Raw genomic sequence first — 18,294 nt, forward strand, 5'->3', positions numbered from 1 at the left:
TCAGTTTGTTCCTTCCCAGTGCCCCCCAGAAGACACCCCAAACTCTGAACCCCAATTCCTCACACTTCTCCCCACATTCTGTCAATCTCGAACTCCTGGTGGTTCTTCCTTGGCAAAGTCTTCTGGTTGGTCCACTCCCTCCCGGGCCCTCAGGATCAGGCCCAGGGACCTGTGTCTGGTCTCCCCCACCCTCACCACCCCTCACCACCCCCACTTTCCCAGTTCCCCTCTTTGGTCTAGACCTTTGGCTCTGCTGTTTGCAACCCCTGAAACCCCACTGCAACCCCAGGCAGCCCCTCGGCTGAACAGCACTGCCAGCTTGCCTGCTGGGGAGTCCTTCCTGCCTACCCCAGTCTCCTGCACTAGATGTTTGCTTGCTCAGGCAGGTCTCAGGCTGCGAGGGGGTGTCAGTGGTGGAGACCTGGACCCAGGATCCAGACCAGTGTCTGCCTCCACTCCCTCGGCGCCAGTAAGGGAGAAGCCCCTGCCGGAGGCACCCCGCTGGAATGAGGCTCAGGCCCTGCCGGGTCCTGTGCTGTCCTGCCAGGTCCGACGTGGACGCAGTAGAGCGCGTGTGAATGGGGGAGCCCCGGTGGCCCTGGAGGGACAGGCGATGGTCAGAGGCAGCACAGAGGACAGAGCAGAGGGGTCAAGGCCGCTCCACCATGCTCTCGCCCCAGGGAAATGCCCGGAGGAGGATCCCAAGGCCTGGGTGGACCCCTTGGCCGTACGCCCACCCCTTCAGTCTAGTTCTCTCTGGAGTGGAGGGTGCTCCTTGGTTTCTGGAACCCTCCTCACTCCCAAATCACCTTTAATCCCCTGCCTTTCAGACACCAAGAGCCCCCTTCCCTAAGTGGGAGCCCCCCTTCCTGGAAGCCCCATTCTGCCCTGGGGTGAAAGAACAGGCCCTGCAGCTGAGCTCCAGGTCTGAGCCCCGGAGCTCCACTGCCGTCAGCTGCGTGGCCTCTGCGCGTGGCTCCTCTTCTGGTCTCGGTTTCCTCATCTGTGAAATGGAACAACAATCATCCCCATCCTGAGAGGCTTTCCTGGGCGGACTGGCAATGCCAGTTCTCTCCAACCCACTTCTCAGAGATTCCTGACAGATCCAGGCAGCCCCAGGGAGGCAACAGGGAGACGTCAAGCTCCCACAGCCCCTGGTCTCTGGACACAGAGACACTCCCCAGCTGGCAGCACCGTTGGCGCATGCGCGCCCCATCCCAGCCCAGGCCCGGCCCTGCGGGCACCACCTTGTGGCCAGACCTGGGAGTGTCCTGGGGTTGAGCTGGGCGTCCAGCGGGGCAGATGAGGTCGAGGGACCTGTCTCTTCTTCCTCCCAAATCTATCCTTGGCCTCTCCCTTCTGATCCCAGTGGATGTCCTGTAAGGACTTCCCTTGAGGGTCTTCCGGGAGGGGCATGTCAGGAGTGGGGAGGGTGGAAAACGGTATTCCTTCCCCTTCTCTCTCCTGCACTGGGGTGTGCATCTAACCGCAGCTCCAGCGAGACCCCCAGCTCTCACGGGCTCAGGTAACGCTGTTCCCTGGTGGCCGAGTCTGGTCTCCCGCTGCAGCCTGCCCTCTCTGGGCCTCTCAGAGGCCTGTCCCACGTGGCCCACTCCCTCCCTCGGAACTCTTTGCCTATGGCTTCCCCAATCCGTGTCCTCCCGGGCTTCCCTCCTGTCTTCCTGGCTGTTCCTCACTCTATTTCCTCCCAGAATGTTGGGGTGCATCAGAGTCTGCACCCTATGCCCCTCCTCACACCACTACTGGTTCTTAATGCTGTTTCTACGCTCCTTTGATTAAACAAAAAATCTGTATCACCCTTTATTACTCTGAAATGAAATGACATGCATATATATATATACATATACATGTACATGTACATATACATATATATATACACATATACATATACATATACTTCCCCAAAGAAAACCATGCAGCACCCTAACTGAACTGACAGGGCCAGTGATGAGGAGAGACGCTGGTTCAAATCCTGGCTCCTCCACTTGCCAGCATGGCCTTGGGAGAGCTGCTTAACTTCTCTGGGCCTCAGTTCGCTCCCCGGTGAACAGGGCTGACTTCCGTGCAGCCCTTCCCGCACAGAGCTGTGAGGATTGCATGCAGAATTATTCATGAAGCATTTAGAACAGTGCCTGGCACAGGTTAAGAGCTAAATGAGTGTTGGTTAAATGTAAGACGATATTATTTCAAATTGTAAACACTCTCATTGACTGCACTTGAAGCCATAATAAAATAACAAGCAGCTTGCACCTCTGCCCAGAGCACTCTGAAGGCAGCAGCCGCCTTTGCAGACTGGTGTGGAGACACCGCGGCGGCTCCAGTGCACAGGTGGGGCTGGCTAGGGTGATTTCCCCGGCCCGATGACAACTCTGGGTGAGGTTCTGAACAAGGCAAAGCTCAGTCTTCCTTCCATTTACATGGAACTTGTATTTATGGCAAATCCCGTGCATGTTAGGATTCAGGGCCTTATGCAGAAGCTTCGCCTGCAGCCAGAGCTGGGCCCTCTGCTCGGATGTTTCTCATCACAGTGAACATCTGGCAGGACGTGCAAGGTCATGTGGCACGTGGGACATTCTTCGTGGTATGGGCTGTCCTACACCTCGCAGAGTAGCCAGCACTCTGGGCCCCACCCCGGGAAGGCCAGCAGTGCCTCCGGTCATCATGAAAACCCACAAATTCCCCCAAACAATGCCCAGGAGGCCTCTGACCATCGCACCAATCGCCAGAGGGACTTTTCCAGGTCTCAGATTGTATCTTGTCTGCTGACTCCCAAGTGTGCTTAGGTCAAGTTTGAATTCTGGAAATTGATATCCCAAGTCCTCCAATCTCTGCTCACCTCCCCACAGACGCAGATCCACACCCTCTGCCCCACCCTCTCACCAACCCTCACCCTCAAGGTCAGAAGCAACCCCAGCACCCCAACTTGGTGAGTGTCCAAAATGGGGCACTGGCCCGATGAGGGGCTGGCCAGATGGCTTGGCGACAGCGGCCTAGACAAACCCGTCCTCCCCCGCCTGAAGGACAGGCTGCAGGCCCCTCCGGAGACACTAGAGGGAGCTCTAGGACAGGACAGGCTCCCTCTCCACCAGCCACCACCCTCTACCCCTCTTGGAGGGTACCCACCCTACTGCTCAGAGGTCACCCCTGGGGGAACTGCCAGGGTCTGGCCAAGTCCAGTGTCTCACAGACCCAAGCCATTTCATCCTCCAGCCACTGGATTTGCAGGGGAACTTATTGGGGCAGAGACAGACGGGAGCAGAGTTGGGGGCTGCAGTGATGACAGCTTGTACCCCAGCTTACCCTATGCCCTGCCTGCTGCCCCCAGGGTGGGGAGGGACTGACTCCACTAAGGCCACACCACTGTCAGAGGCAGTGCCCTCTTGACGCCTTCCAAAAACATATGGGCTGGGGAGGTTCCCATGAGCCACCTCCCCATCACCTAGGGCCGTTGACAGCATTCCAGGAGGGGCTATCCTGGCAGGAAGCAGCACCAGGTGCAGGGAGCAGGCAGGTGGCCCAGTGGGGGCGGGAGGGAATGAGTGCATGGGGTGCTACCAGCAGAGGGGAGCCCTGGCAGGCCTCCTGCAGGGCGATGCCAGGACAGCCTGGCATTTGCTAAGGAGCCTGCCAGATGCTGAGAGGGGAGGGACAGAATCACAATTTGGGGAGAAGCGATTGGCCTCTCTCCTTGAGTCTAAATGGCACAATCTTTTAAATTTTTATGAAAACAAAAAATGAATGACAAATGGAGACGCTAAAACAGGAAATCCATTTCCTTTCAAATCTGATGGAAAGAGCAAATCCAAGTGCAAAGTAAGGCTAACAGGATTCTAATAACCTGTAACAAAACATGCCAGCTGTCCCCGCTGAGCTCCCTACGCTGCCTCCTCCCATGCACAGAGAAGACCCCACCCGAGCCCTGTTTGAAAACGGCTCAGCTCTTGTGCCCGCAGGGGAGCCAGGCCGCAGTAGGGCCGGGGACGAATCCAGGGTCCGATGGAACAGACCCTGACCCCCAAGCTTGGGCTTCTCTGTACACGCCTGCTTCTCTACACACGTTGCACACCACACACACGCACCCACAGCCCTGTGAGGCCACAGGCCCGCATTCTGGTCCCTGGACTCTGCCTCACCTCCAGCTCAGCCTGAGACCCCGCCAGGCCCCTGCAAGACCTGGGGCTGTGAGGTGGTGAAGTGCTGCCCCCTAGGGGATGCCCAGGACACCACGCCCTGTGGCGAGCGCTAGGTTTGACCCATAGCGAGCACCGAGACCTCTCCCAGGGGCCCAGCCCCAGACCCCACTCTCCTGGCCCCAGCAGGGCACGGAGGATGGGTGCGCCCCAGGACACCTGGAGGGGTGGGCTGTGGAGGGATGCCGAGGGGAGCTCATCTACTGCAGGGGTCTGGGAGTCTTTCTTCCTTCATCTGATATTTAATGAAAACCCTTTGCTTATCAGGCAAAACAAAGCCTCTGCCGGCAGGCAGGCGCACGGTGGTGGGAGTGACTGGGCACACCCAGGGCCCAGCTGCTGTTACACATTGTGACAGTGGCTGGGGGCTCGGGAGGACCTGGGGTCCATCTGGGCTGTGGAACATTGCACAGCTGTCGACCCCAGTCTCCCAGCCACTTGCTGGGTTTGTTATCAGAGGCAAATGTGATGATGGCTGTGGCAGTGGTTTGGGGGAAAGGAAAGTTTTAGCGCATCAAGAATCAGGCATTTATTAAGCACCGGCTGTGTGCCAGGGACACAGATAAGTACACAGGCCCTGGACTGGGCTCAGATCCCTGCTTCGCCATGACTAGCTGTGTGAACTTGAGCAGGTCCCTTAGCCTCTCTGAGCTGCTGCTGTCTCATCTACAATATAGGTATAAAAATAGCACCCATTATACCTGAGTGCTGGGCATAGTGCAGGTAAATTAGGTAAAGCACCTCCCCAAAGCAGGTGCTCAGCTCAGGTCCCATTATTATAAGTTTTCATGTGTTCGTTCAACACTTACTGAGCACTCACTATGAGCCAAGCATGATGCTAAGCACTCTTCAAATCCAGGCTCATCCCTGATTTACAGCAGAGGAAACTGCAGCACAGAGAGGTCCAGGCACTTATTTAAGATGACACAGCTGGGAGGAGGCAGAGCTGGAGTTGGGACCCAGTTTATAGGTCTCTTTAAATCTATCTACAAGACATGCACTTCCCTTTTATAGTTCAAAGTCTTCCCCTCTCCCCAGCAGCAGCCCCTATTAAATAAATCATTCAGTAACGGTTTCTAATTCCCAGACTTAGTTGCAAATGAATTATTTATAGTGTAAGGCCTGTAAACCGCAGGCTCGGCCTCATTACCAAGAAGGGCCGCCCGCCCGCAAGATGCCACCTCCTCTCCTGGGCATGGATCCTGGCAGGCCAGCCAGAAGCAGCCAGAGCTGGAGGGTGGGGAGCCTTGCCCCAGGAACTGGGTGGGGGGCTTTCCTGCTCTGATTCCCAGCCTTGGCTTTCTGATAAGCTCACGGGCTGGCATTATCAAGAGAACAGCAGCTCTGGGTTCCAACTAGTCCTGGGTCCAGCTCTGGCTCTGCCCTGAGCCACTGTGTGGCCTCAGACAGGTGGTCGAACCTCTCTGAGCCTCGGGGAGAGGCTGTCAGGCTAACCTTCTCTTCTGTTTACATGCTGGGGCTGTACGCCCAGCCAGGTCCTGTGCTAGCAGCTAGGGACAGAGCTGTGGGGACATCCAGTTTCCTTGTCTCCTTCTCCCAGTATCCAGATGAAACCCTGGGCCCTGCCAGAGCCCAGGAACCGGTTGGAGGGGGTCCTGAATGCTCCCAAGCCCCCTCCAGGCCCAATTGCCCATACTGACTATTGGGAACAGCAACCCACTGGGCTAATTCCCCTCCAGGGCCAGCAGCAGCCAGTGCATGACTGAGGTGAGCTACAAACCCCAAGGACAGGCAGCTCTCGGTGTCCTGCAGAGGCCTGGCTCAGCTCACTGCCGCTCAGCAGCTCCCTCTGCCCGGCCCTTCCTTCCTGCTTCCTTCTAGGTATAGCTGCCCAGGGCACATCTCAGAAAACAGGCATAGAATCCCCCCACTCAGCATCTATTTCCAGGAACCCAGTCTAAGATACTTTTCAGGCAGAGTCCCACCTCAGCATTAAATGAAACCCAATCCAGGGAACCAATATTCAATACTGCCTACAGACTGGGCCCTGACGTCAGGCACAGGCTTAGTCCTGAATCTACCCAGTCCTGGTCTCATATGGAGCCCTGATCCTGGCCCCAGACTGAGCTTTGACCCTGATCCCAAACTGGAGGTCAAGGGGTTAGAATCTGGCTTAGTCTGAGAACAGGACCAGAGTAAACCTCACTGGAGAAGACTGGCTGATGTCCCTGTCAGCCTGGCCTTTTTCAGAAACAACTAAACAGGGCCTCCCCCGTGGCGCGGTGGGTTGAGCGCAGTGCTGTGAAGCTGCCCGCAGCCTCTGCAGCGCGGGTTCCATTCCCAGCTGGCCAGGGAGATTCCCACATGGCAAGCAGACCTCTCCTGTCGCCCGCTGCTCCCTTCAGCAGTGTTTTCGGTCTGTCTGCCTGTTCTGCTCCCCACTCTGTCTCTGGTGTATCCTCTCACCCTCCTGTGCTTCTGGCATGTACCCCAGTTCTTGTATGCATAAATAAATCTTTAAAAAACAAAAACAACTAAACAGGATCTTCTTTAGGGAAGTACCAAATCTAAACCAAGAATGGGAACAATAACCATCATCGCAGCCATCTCTCAAGTAGGGACTGAGTCCTGGGGTCTCCCTGATGCCCTACTGTCTCCTCAGAACAGCCTCACGGGCATCCCTTATCACACATTTTACAGATGAGGAAGCCGAGGCTCAGAGGGTTGAAATGACTTCTCATGTCAGCTGTGGCAGAAACTTTTGAGCCCAAACCATGCTGTGTTCCTGGAGGCCCAAGCAGAGGCTGGTCTCCCAAAGGAAAGCCCCTCAGGGACCTGCAGGCCCCGTGGGTCACCTGAGCTGGCCTTGCACTGAGTCCTGAGCCTGCCCAGGGCCGCCGTGGGTTGCCCGTGAGTCTTTTACAGCAACCCAGCCCCAGTGTCAGGCCAGCTGCTGTTCCTCTGAGTCCTCCAGTTCATGTTTAACTTCATGCCCATCTCCCAAGGTAGCCACTGTTACTGTGGGGTGACACAGGTGGGGAAACTGAGACCAAGAGAGGCCAGCACTTGCCCAGGCTCACAGGCTTGGGACTCACCCCCCCATAATTCCTGATACTTGGTCTCCCATATATATTATTCTTATTTTTGGGGAAATGAAGACCATTCAGCCAATAAACTGAAGGTAAGTGTGCCCTAAAATTCATATGCTGAAACCTAACTCCCGGTGCGATGGTCTTAGGAGATTCAGCTTTGGGAGGTAACTCAGGAGTGGGATTCGTGTCCTTGTGAAGGACGCCAGAGAGCTGCCTGGTCCCTCTGCCATGTAGGGGACAGCACAGGATGGCCGTCTGCCAGGACGAAGGCAGGCTCCAGCAGCCCCGATGTGCAGGTGCCTTGGTCTCGGCCTCCCTACCCTCCAGGACTGTGACAAGTGTCTTCTTGCGATGGCACCGGTCTGAGTATTTCGTTAGGGCGCCCTGAATGGATCAGGACAGCTCCTTTCCCCATCTGTTCTACCCTGATGGTTCTTCCATCCATTGATCCTTCCTTCCTTCCTTGCTGCCTTCCATCCATCCACCTCTCCATATTTTCTTCCCTCCGCTCACCCACCTGCCCAGCTGTGCAGTTCCCATCCTTTGAGTGCCGGGGCAGGGGCAGGTGCTGGGAACAGAGCTAGCAGAGCTCGCCCTTGTGGCATGTTCGGGTTGGCAGCAACGTCGCTTATTAACCAAGCACACAACAGCCGCCTGCATCACAATTGTGCTAAGTGCTAGGAAGACGTGGCCCAGGACGTTGTAAGTGGGTATAACAGGGACTGGCTCTCTAGGGAGCGTTCCCTGGGCCCCAGAGGGCTGGTGGGCAAGAAACCTGCCGAGAAGCCTCATGGGCTTGGCCTCAGGGGACCGAAGCTGCAAGGAAAGCGTGACTGTTGCTGCAGAGCAGCCAGCTGGCGGGGTGAGGCTGCAGCCAGCCCGCCTGGCCGCTCCAGCCTCTAGGGGCCCCGCTGCAAGGAGAGGTGGTGGCAGGGGCGGGTGTATTTTGAAAATTTCCCCCCAGATTCTCTTTGCCAGCCTTCCTAGCTGGGGCCTGAAGCCTCGAGAACTCGGTTAGAGCGTTAGGCGCTAATAGGAGGAGGAAGAGCTTGGGCGTGGAGGTGAGACAGAGTGGGCAGACCCAGGAAGGTGGAGCCAAGACAGAAGGGGGGAGACGCCGGGCCCTGCTGCGGGACTTCCGAGTGTCCAGGAGCTGGACAACCCTGTGGACAGCTGGCTGATGCTCAGATGAACATGGGGCACGGCGTGTGAATGAATGAGAGAAAGGATGCGTGAGTGAGTGAGGTATTGGACGCGGGCAGAGGGAGGTCTGGGTGGAGTGAAGAAGAGGCCTTTATCCCTGGTCCCACCTCCAGCTCTCAGAAAATAGCTTCTTTTCCCTCCTTGCTGGGCCCCTTGAATGCTTGGCCAAGCTGTTGCCTAGCAACAGTGTCCCACCCCTGCTTTGGTGACCAGAGCTGGGGTGTACCCTAGGCCAGCCCCGGGCAAACAGGAAATGGGGGACCCTTGGCTCCTGGGCTGGGGGAGAGGAGAGACAGGCTAGAGAGGTGGGCCTGGGTGGGCCGCAGGACTGGAAGAAGGAATCCCTACCCCGCGAGGAAGGGCCATTGGATCGGACCATTTATTGGGCTGGAGCCCCCTGCCTGGCACAGGGAGTGGAGAGGCTGGAGAGTGGTCATCGCAAAGTGCTAGGCCGAGGGGGTGATGGACGAGGCACTCTCCTTCCTGAAGCGCTTCCTCTCTGTGGAGTGGGCACGGGTGCCCACTCATAGGAAAGACGGTGCGAGCGTGGATGGGGCCTAGGGAAGGCTTTGTACTGGGCTATTTTTACAAGCGAGGAGCGCGCAATCTGTCTCCAGAGAAGGACCATCAGGGGAGGCTCACAGTCCTCTCCAGGCGAGGGTGAGCTGCCCTGCGTGGGAGTGCAAGGCCCGGAGCGCTCCCTGAGGGTGGGCCCTGGTGACCCGGTGGGGGCGGCCGTAGGCCAGAACTCCTGGCAGAGGCAGCGGCGTGCCAACGCCGGAGGCTCCAGGTTGGAACCCACCCTCGCTCTCGGCTGCCATTTATTCAAGGTCAGGCGCAGCGTTTACGTTCATCCTCACAGCCCCGGGAGGTCAGAATGAGGCTCCCCTGCTCAGCAAAGGCAGAAAGGACTTGCTGGAGGCCCCCAGCTGGCAGAGCGGAAGTCCAGCTTGCCTTCACGCCGCTCAGATGGGTGAAGGGAGGGCAAGTGAGAGAAACGCCACCACCAGGGCCCAGGCAGGGCCTCCGCCCGCAGGGCCTGGCGCTACAGTGGGCCTGTCCTTTGGGCAGAGGGCAGTGGGGAGCCATCGATGGCTCCCAAGCCGGGAGAGAGAGGACCGGGCTGGGTGCTCAGGTCCGTAGGTGCGTCCGGGGCCAGCTGTCTGCTCCTCCCACACCTGCCACCCTCTGCATCCAATCCACCCCCGCCGCTTCTCAGCCACACTGAGAAACCATGTGTGACGGAGGAGAATGTAAAAATATATATGCAACGGGAAACAACAAGGGGCTGAGAGAACACAGCTATAAATACCCCGGCGGGTGCGGAAATGTTCCTCCAGTCCTGTTTCCTGCCGGCTGAGGAGCGGGGCGCGGTGCTTGACAGGTGGGGTGGGAGCCCGGGGAAAGGCAAGGACAGGAAAGGGGGCAACCCTGTGCCTTCCTACTTCGTGCAGGTCCACACGAGTGCTTTGCGAGTGCCGCGGCTCCCAGCCTTCACAAAAGCCGTCGTCGTCTCAGGAAGGAAACTGAGGCACAGAAAGGTAGGTTGCCCGGCCAAGGTCACACAGCATACCGGCAACTCTTCCCAGAAGACAGAACCAGCTTCAGGCTCTGCCTCCCTGGATCCTTGTCCAGACCAGAGAGAGCTTCGGACTTCCAGGCACTCCCTTATTTATACACCTTCCATGGCTCCCCAGAGCCCTCCACGTAGAAAGACCAAACTCACCGAGGCCTTCAAGGCCCCGTGATCTGGCCTTTGTTCACCCCTGGTGCCCACCTCCAACTGCTCTCAGCCTGCACACCTACTGTTCCCTTTGCTAGCTATGCTGTTCCTGAGCCTTGGGGCTCAGTGTAAGTGCCATCTCCTCTGGGAAGACTCTTTGGCCTCTGCTGGTCAGATCCTCTGTGCGTTTCCTGCAAGGCCTGAGACTCAGCTGTAATCGTGTTTGTCCCTGTGCGCAGAACCAGGAGGGGTCCCAAGCAGTGTGGCCTCAGTGTGGGTGGGTGCCCTCTCTTCCCTCTGTGTCTGACTGCTCGGGAGCCCCATGAGGGTGAGGAAGGTGGCTAGCGTGCAGATGCTTGTCTGATGGATGGGCAGGGCTGGGATGTCACAGCCTGGCTGGGTGACCTCAGGGCTCCTAGACACACGTGGAGGTGGTGGCGTGAAATGGGCCTAGAAGGGGAGCTGGCCTCTGGCCTCGCGGCTCTGGGCAAGAGGGAAAGAATCAGAACAGGAGGGAAGATGAAAGTGACTCCGGGGGCCCTGCAAGGGGAGCTGGGCGCTGGCTGAGAAGCGGAACTAAGCGGGCCCCACCTTGGACCCTCATCCTGTTCCGGATCAGCTTTCTGCAAGTGTCTGAGCCTGCTCGTGCGCTGGATGGTGCAACGCATGGAGCCAGGCCTGCCAAGGGGGTTATGTGTTCATTTGCAGGCCTTCCTGTAGCCGTCACTGCCCAAGAGAAACAGAAACAGATATGAGCCTCCTCTGTCACTTTTCTTTCTTTTTTTTTTTTTAGATTTTTATTTATTTATTTATACATGCACAGGGTATATTCAGAAGCATGGGAGGGTGAGAGAATTCACCAGAGCCAGAACAGAACAGGCAGACTGCCGAAATACACTGCTGAGGGGAGCAGCGGGCGCGACAGGAGAGGTCTGCGCGCCTTACAGGACCCTTGCCCGGCGGCCGGGGATTGAACCGGCGCTGCAGAGGCTGCGGGCAGCTTCGCAGCCCAGCGCTCAACCGCTGCGCCACTGGGGACGTCCTGTCACTTTTCATTTTAATTTTCTAGTAGCCACTTTTTCAAAAAATGAGAAATGAATTGAAGTTCTTTTTAATGTTTTATTTAACCCCATCTACCCCAGATCTTTTCTGCATGTAATCAAGATCAAAAGCTATTGAGATATTTTACTTCTTTTTCATGTTAAGTCTTCAAAATGCAGTATGTATTGGACCCAGCCTATCTTAACTTGGATGAGCCACTTTTCACAGCCTGATAGCCACTCCATGATTGGCCCCACCATTATTATTGCCAGGGTCTGAAACATCATGGATACTTGGGAAAGGTTTGCTGGATGACTGGCTGGCTAACTGGCTGAACGAATGAATGAACGAATGGTCTGAGACCTTGTAGATCAAAACCAGATTTCCAGCATGGGCCATGGGAAGATCCTAGAAATCAGTTCCAGGCCCTCTTCAACCTGATCTCTGTCTGTCCAGATGAGAGCACCTCCCTCTCTCTGGGTCTCAGTTTCCCCATCTGTGAAATGGACTGGCAGGGGTGGGGGGCAGTTAGATTGTGTGATTTTTTTGGGTTCTCACTAGCATTTCTCAAGGGGAGCCCCCCCACAGCTCTCTGCAGCTCCCTTCCTTAGGTCCTGCCATGCTCTGCTCTGTCCCTGCATTCCTTCTGTCCCTACACTTGTGTGTGACACAGGAGCTCTCAGGACAGGCATCTGGGTGACCTGTACGGAACAGGCAGGCCCCGGAGGGGAAAACCCAGGCACAGGGAGCAAGGCCAAGGTGAGTGGGTGGGCGTGGTCCTGGCTGCCGTGGTCACCTCATGTGCTCAGAGCTAGAAGAGAGCAGGACAGGGCTGGTCCCTTTGACTCTGCAGAGGAGGAAAAGGGAACCCACAAAATGGCCAAGATAAGTCTGAAGTCACACCGTGAGCAGAGCAGGGCTGACCACCGCACTGGCCCTCTGTTGTCCTCATCTGAAAAATGGGCACAAAACCTGCCTTTCTCCCATTAAACATCAACATGCCCCAAATCCAGGTTCCACTCCTTAACAGCCCCGTGATCACAGGCAAGACAACTGACCTCGGTGTCCTCACATGGAGACAGAGATGACACAACACCCACACCGTGGCCTGCTAGAGCCAGTGAAGATATTAACTCCCGATGGCCTCAGGAGTGGCCGGTGTCTGCTGTGTGCTAGACAAACACGAGGGCTTGTGCTTGGCCTTCACCTCCACGGAGGGGAGGGCTGTGACCCGGGGTTGGCCACTGTAAAGTCCTCCAGAGAGGCCACACTTTTTTGCCTGCAAAGGATGTCACTACTGTAAGACGCGCTGTGACTTGCAAAGCATCTGGTGAATTTTGCTGCACCGGGGAGGCTACTGTAGATTAGCTTTGTCATAATTGCAAAGGCACTTCAAAATCATAATTCCCTCTGGAGATCGTAGAGCTCTCGGTGAGGGCTTTCTTGACGGTGGAGTGTGGCGCAAGTCTGGGACAGGTGACCTTTCAAAGACAGGCCTGAGAGGAGGGTGGGCCTGGGTGGAGGATGAACCTCACCGGGATGCAAGCTGTGGCCGCTTCCTCTCTGTTCTGGTCCCCGCCCTGCCTGCTGGTGCAGAGAAATTCCAGCAGAGCTGCAGATTCCTGCGATTCTGCTCTCAGGCCAGGGAGGCCTGTGTGCATTGCTGATTCAGCCAAACGTGATGAGTTAAGCTAGAATCCACCCCATCTCCCTAGCATTCATGCCTTGTCTTTTTCTTTTGTTCTACCATGGAGGCGATGAACCTGACACCATTTAAAGATTTCCCTGCAGGTGGCCTCTCGAGGCCATGCTGGGGCAGTGGCAGCTCTGGCTCTGCCCATTGACCTCGCTCTGAGGCCCAGACTTGGGCCTGCTCTGGAGACCAGGCAGAGTGCCCGCTCCCCCCGAGACGACTGAGAAGCAGGGGCCCATGGCCTGAGGGCCTTTAAATACTGTTGGGCAGTACAAAGGCCCTGGCAGTGCAGTCCCACTGCTTGGTCCTGGTCCACTCCCAGCTCGGCTGCCTTCTCATCTGTGACCTTGGACAAATTCCTTTAATTCTCTGGGGCGGAGTCCCGCAGCCCTAAGATGAGCTGATAAGGTCATTCACGTGTCTGTCACCCACTGTGCTTGCAAATTCTGTCTCTTCCCTACCCACAGGCCTGGGGACCTTTGCATTAAGGAGAAAGTTGAAGCAGCTGCTACAGGGTGGGGGGTTCTAAGCACAGGTTTTCAGATCAGAAAGACTTGGATTCAAGTCCTGGCTCTGTGACTTTTGGCAGATCACATCGCCTCTCTGAGCTTTCACTTGCTTATAAAATGGGCATAATAATAGTCACTACATCGTTAAGACCTGGGCGAGGATTTGAAGGCGGCTGTGTGGGACACGGTTGGCATAAAACCTGGCACATAGAACTCACCAGTCAATGGTAACTGATCTTCCCCACCAAACTATTTTGGGGGCCCCATGTACTCCGCGATGCCAGGTACTGCCGCCTAACATTTGTGATTACTTGATGAAAAGTCCGCCTTCCCGTGTCGTCCAGATGACAGAACTTTCCACCTCTGGAGGTTCAGCCAACACCCCACAGACTTCTTCACAGCCCCCCTCTCCTTCCGGTTTCTGGGCTACGTGTGTTGGCCCCAAGTGAAATGCGGCGCCTCTCTGAGCCCGTCACACACGCCGTGCTGTGGAGGGCACAGACAGCTGAACTGGTGCTTCGGATTCCCTCGCTGCCCGCGCCAGGGCCGCCAGGGCCGCTGCCCCCTCCTCCTTGCTGACATCTCACTCTCCTGTCTCCTGCCCTAACTTTCTCTCCTCGCCTTCCTGTTCAGAAGCAAGGCAGCCACATGTTGCCGCCTGCAGTAGAACCCATTTTTCTGAACAAAGCCAGTCTCTCTGCAGGTGTTAAGGCCAATGTCAGCTTTCTTCTGCTAGTTGCACCCCTGGGGGATGCCTCAGTGCCCCCGTGCACTGTTGTGGCCCCAGCCCTGTCTTTGGCCCCAGGGGCAGGTGATAGGCAGGGTGAGTAGATGGATAAGAAAAGGGGACAGAGGTCGTTGAGGCCGGGGAAGGGGAGAAGCTGCTTTTCTCGGGTGTCCGGCTCCCTCAGCTCCTGGAGGTCCGTTCTGTGGTGGTGATGGTGGTGGTGACTTCAGTGCCTTTGCCTGTCAGGAGGAGGCTGAAGCTGATAGGTTTACTTCAGACCCCAGAAACAACCCCACACCAACACATTGGGGGTCCTCCTTTAGGGTCCCCTCCTGCAAGGGTCACCAGAGTGATGGAGAGACAGGGCAGACCAGCTGCACATCAGAAGCCTCTAAAAGCTCTTAAACTGATGGGTCTGTGAATGCCTGTGGGGTTGCCCCCCCCGCCCCCCGCCACCTCCCTGGGTCAGGCCTCCTGGGGTTTCAGGGTGAGGCCTGGCCCCACTGTGGAGAGGAAGGTACATGTGCTCTGGAGCATGGGAGACCTGGGTTTGAACCCCAATTTTACAAGAGCCCTGATCTGTCGCCTTGGGCAAGTCACTTCACCTGTCTGAGCTTCAGTTTCTTCCTCGGTTAATTTGCACTCAATTCCTACCTGGCGGGTTCATCAGGAGAGGGTGGTGTATGGAATTACCTGGCAGGTGTGTGACCTTCCTGAATGAGCCTCAGGGTAGGAGGAAAAGGGTGTCCCCAGCGTTGGCCTAAATACCTGATGGGACAGGAAGAAAGGAGAGGGAGCTATCCTAGTTCTGGCCTATCAAGGAGCGTGACCTTGGCCAAGTGACTGCCATCCCTGAGCCTCTCTGACCCTTTCAGCTCAACCCTCAGAGGCAGTTAGGGCTGAGCTTTGGAGGCAGATAAACCTGCTTCGGTCAGCTCTTTGGGCACGCCACCCCTCCTCTCTGCGCCTCAGTTTCCTCTTCTGCAAATAGAGATGCATGGTGAGTGCCTTTCTCTGCAACAGTGTTAGTGATGTTCGGGAAAATTGACCGTACAGAGAGGACTGACAGCAGGAAAGTGGCAAACACTGCAATTCAGGGCTCTCCCACCGTCCCACTCCCAGACCCCGACAGATTTAGGCGTGGTGAGTCAGAGACTTAGTGCCTGTTAAGTGCTTAGCACAGGCCCTGGCACTTAGCGCCTGGGCACTAGGCGCTAAGTCTCTGACAAGTATAAGGTGACCACATCTGCCATCTCGTAGAGTTTTAACAACCCTAGGAAATTTCTAGAAGACGAAACTCAGGCTTAGACAGGCTTACTGGCCTCACATGCAATTGAAGTTTGCAGGTCTACTCTGTGCAAAGTCTATCCTTATACATCCATCTCGTTTTAGTTTCACATCCCCCTTTCTCCAATGACGATGAGGAATCAGAGGCTCAGAGTGGGTCAGGGACCCACCCGAGGGCAAACACTCCATCTAGAACCTGCACGTGCCAGTCTCATCCCTGCCGGCACCCCCTCCACCACTTCCAGCTGCAGCCCCTCCTGGACGAGGGCAAGCTTTGCTGATCTGATGGCTCTGGCCCTTTGCAGCTCTGAACATCCTCTGTATTTAAATCAGCACATGAATATTTCACAAGCATCCTGGGCGAAAATAACCCCCTGCCTGGTTATGTCAGGCTGCGGCCCCAGTCGCCGGGCCGAGGCGCTCCTATTTGCGAGACATGCAATTCCGCGAGTCCTCCCAGCAGCAGCCAAGGAATCAATAGCCTTTAAATAAGTAATTAGAGCAGCTGAAGACATCAAGACAGCCAGGAGGGAGCAGGGGATATAGACTCCTAGCTCTCCCAGGCTCACCGTGAAGGGCCCAGTTGTGCTTCTTGGTCAAGAAATAGGACAGGGGTCTGGAGCAGGGTGAGGGATGGGGTCGTGCCAGGCTGAGCAAGGCCATCGCAGTAGTTGGCACTTTCTGTATGGCAGGCTCTGTCTCAATATGGCCGGGCCCAATGCTCTCCTGAAGGTTCAGAGACAGGATGTCAATTGTCCAGGGCTACACAGCAAGGAAGAGGTAGAAATCGCAGGCCTGTCTGACTTCAGAGCAGGGTTCCACGTGGGCCCTCTGGACATTTGGGGTCAGGTAATTCTTGCTGGAGGAGAGACTGTCTCTACACTGCAGCATCCCCTGCCTCTGCCCTCCAGAGGCCAGTAGCATCCACCCTCTGATTTAAGACATCCAAAAATGTCTCCAGATAGTGCCAAATGTCCCCTGGGGTTTGGGGAGGGGGACAGGATCGCCCCCCAGGGAAGAGCCACTGCTTCAGAATCTGCTTTCCCTTTGTTATTCCTTTATCTGCCTCTGGTGGATTTTAGAATAAGAATCCAAATCCTTTTCCCAGCCTAGAGAGGTGGGTCTGGAGTCCAGGCTGGCTGAGTGAGAACACCGCCCGCCCGCCTGCTCCCGGCTGTGTGGCCTTGAGCAAGTCATCTCTGGGCTTCAGTTCCTCTGTCTGTAATGCTGGGCCCCCAGCAGGTCATCAAGTTAGTGCAGGTAAAGAACAGGGCCCGGTTCTCAGGTGTGGGCCCAGAGCTACAGCCTCCCCAGAAGATAGGGAAGAGGGGCCTTCCGGGAGCTGGGGAAGAAATCATCTTGGACAGTTTCTGCTGTTCCTCCCTTCCTGCTGCGCTGCTCCCGGAGGGCCTGGAGAAACAGCATCAAGGACGGCGTGGAGCCCCCTGGGATAGCACTGTCATAAGAGGAGCAGCCGCTACCTCCTCTCTCCCCACAGAGCTTCTGTGCAGGGAGAGGAGCGTGGAGGCGCTGCCCACTGATTTACAAAAGCATCCGATTAGAAAGCAATTCCTTTTATTATCCAGGAAGCTATAAAAATACATATAAACAAACACATTTCATCCCTGGAGTCAGTCATCCCATTTTATTGGCCTAGAGCGGGGAGTTCTGTTCTATGAGCGTCTGTTAGAAACAAGGTCCCGGAAAGCTGTCCTGGTTTAGACACTTGGGAGAAAGTGTCCAGAAAGGCACGCCAGGGTTTGTCCCCCGGTGGGGGAGCTGTGCCTGTGCATGAGTGGGTGTGTGTTTCTGTGAGCTCAGGTGAACACAGCTAAATCCTGCTCCCCCAGAAAGAAGGTCCCCTAGAGATGACCTGGTCCAACCTTCTCATCGAGGAAGCACAAGATTGGGCCGTGCGTTGTCCAGGATCATAGCACAGCCTGGGGCAGCAAAAACTTGCTGAGTGCATCCTCGAACCCCGGCTGCTGTCATAGCAACCCCCCCCCAGCCCCCACGGTACTTGGTGCTGTCCTCCATCACTCACAAGACCCGTGTTGCTGGTGGGAGGATGGGGTGCCCCCTGACGATCGGGGACCTGCCTTCGCATGCCTGGCCTCTGCCCTAGAGTCTCTGAATCATCTGCCTGCAGCTGAATGAGGGGAGAATGGGAAGACAGCAGGCTCCGGGGGGACTTTTTGGAGGTTTGTTTGGGTCAGGCCTGGAAGTGGCCTGCGTGGCTTGCATCCACGTTCCATCAGCCCAACCTGTCGTGTTCTTTACCCACCTGCAAGGGAGGTCGGGGGTGTAGCTGTGCATCCAGGCAGAGCTGTGGCCACCTGACCGGCTCTGAGGGCCAGCCCTGAGCTGGGGGTTGCATAGGCAGGCTGGTGAGGGAGGGGGAGCAGCAGCAGATGCAGGGAGCTGATGTCCCCAGCTTGAGGTTCAGAATAGGACTTGTCTCTTTGAGCCTCCCTCTCATTGATCACTGGAAGTCCATTTACTTCTCTCTGGAGAGACCCCACCCCACCATACCTCCAAGACTCCCTCAGCCCTTGCCAGCTCAGTCCAAAGGGAATCAGAGTCCTTGCTTCTAAGGGTTGCAGAGAAGAAACTGGAAGGCCAGTTCATTTCCTGAAAGGCCCTTTTCTCTGTTTCACGCCCAGCAATATTTTCTTTTAGGGGGAGAAGGAAACACCTTAGCCCAGGGTTGCACACCACTCATACCAGCCAGGCCTGAGCTCCCAACACAGCGTACCTCTCAAGAACAGCACTAGAGAGGTGCCCCAGCTCTTCAGTTCACTTGCGTGTGTGCACATGCATACACATACATGTACATGTGTGTGCCTC

Source organism: Talpa europaea, assembly GCF_964194135.1.
Source record: "Talpa europaea genome assembly, chromosome: 7".
Classification (NCBI taxonomy): domain Eukaryota; kingdom Metazoa; phylum Chordata; class Mammalia; order Eulipotyphla; family Talpidae; genus Talpa; species Talpa europaea.